The sequence below is a fragment of the Wasmannia auropunctata genome, unplaced genomic scaffold, assembly GCF_000956235.1.
Source record: "Wasmannia auropunctata unplaced genomic scaffold, wasmannia.A_1.0 LD336053.1, whole genome shotgun sequence".
Taxonomy (NCBI): Eukaryota; Metazoa; Arthropoda; class Insecta; order Hymenoptera; family Formicidae; genus Wasmannia; species Wasmannia auropunctata.
In genome coordinates this window covers 6,948,188-6,949,909 of record NW_012026837.1, presented here as the reverse complement: position 1 = coordinate 6,949,909, position 1,722 = coordinate 6,948,188, and positions in this window count along the sequence as shown.

Genomic DNA, 1,722 nt, shown 5'->3' with positions numbered 1-1,722 from the left:
TGAAGATATTAGTAATAAGATTATTAATTTACATATTGGAAAATATTATCATTTTTGGTTGAAATCACAGTTATTGTTAAAATTAAATCAGAATAATTTTGGAGGTGATAAAGTTAATATATCAATCAATATTGATGGACTTCCTCTGACGAAAAGTAATAATAGTCAATTTTGGCCTATTTTGAGTAAAATAGATGAATTAGAAAAAGTAGAACCATTTCCAATAGGTATATATCACGGGGAAAGTAACTCTTCTGATTCTAACATGTTTTTATTAAAATTTATTGAAGAAATGAAAATGTTACAAAAAGAAGGTTTAAATTTCAATAATAGAATTGTATAAGTAAATATTAGTTAAATTCTTTGTGATGCTCCTGCGAAATCTTTTGTATTATGTATAAAAAATTTTAATTCGTACCAAAGCTGTACTAAATGTTGGACTGAAGGATTATTTTAAAACAATAGAATGACTTTTCCAGAATAAAATTCAAAATTAAGAAACAAATGATGAATTTTATTCTCTAACTGATGAAAATTATCATAAAGGAAAATCTTTTTTATGTGATTTAAAAATTGATCTTGTTACGTTCGTTCCTTTGGATTATATGCATTTAATATTACTGGGAATTATGAAACGTTTATTGGCCTTTTGAATTAAAGGAAATCAATAAGTTAGTTTATTTAAAGAAGATATTGATATGATTAACGAAAAATTAAAATTAGTTTATGAATCAACTCCTTATGAGTTTTCAAGAAAACCAAGACGAATAACAGAATATGAAAGATGTAAAGCTGTTGAACTGAAAACCTTTTTGCTTTATTATGGTCCATAGCTTATAAAACAATTTTTAAAAGAGCAATACTTTTTTCATTTTCTTTCTTTACATTGTGCAATTCGGATTTTGATTTCTAACGATTTGATAGAAAAAATATATTGATTATGCTAATGAATTATTAATGTATTTTGTAAATGAATTCGGCAATTTATATGGAAATGAATATATTAACCACAATGTTCACAATTTGATTCATTTAACATCAGACGTGAAAAAATTTGATTCTTTGGATAACTTTAGCTGTTTTCCTTTCGAAAATTACATGCATAAAATTAAAATGATGTTAAGAACATCTAATAAACCATTATCTCAATTCATAAAGAGAATTAATGAATTTAATACATATGCTCTACATAAAAAAGAAGAAAAAATTTATTTGAGAGAAAATGGTTTTGCTTTGGTAAACGATAAATTGGTGGAAAGTTTTTCAGCAATACATTATAAAAATTTCAAAATTGAAACTAAAGAACCCAATTGTAATTATTATTAATTTGACAATTGTAGCTGTTAAAATGACTTATTTCGTTTTCTATTATAATTTATTTTTAATTGTATGATTATTCATAAATTAATAAAAAAGAGTTTTATGGTTTATTTTACAAGTTAATTTTTTTGATTGTAGGTTTTGTTCTAAAATATTTTAATATTAATATATTTTTAAGAATTTTTATTGTATATTTCTCGCTTGTAATATTACAATCTAAGAAAGTAGTGAGTAAACAAAATCCTTAATATTATTTTTAATTTTTTTCTGTCAAACATTCATTACCTGTACATTATTGATGTCATTTTTTTGTTTGGTTAATCCTGTACTTTTGTACTTCTGTTTCGTGTTAGAAATAAATACTCGAAACATGTAAAATATGTTTTATTGTTTACAATGAAC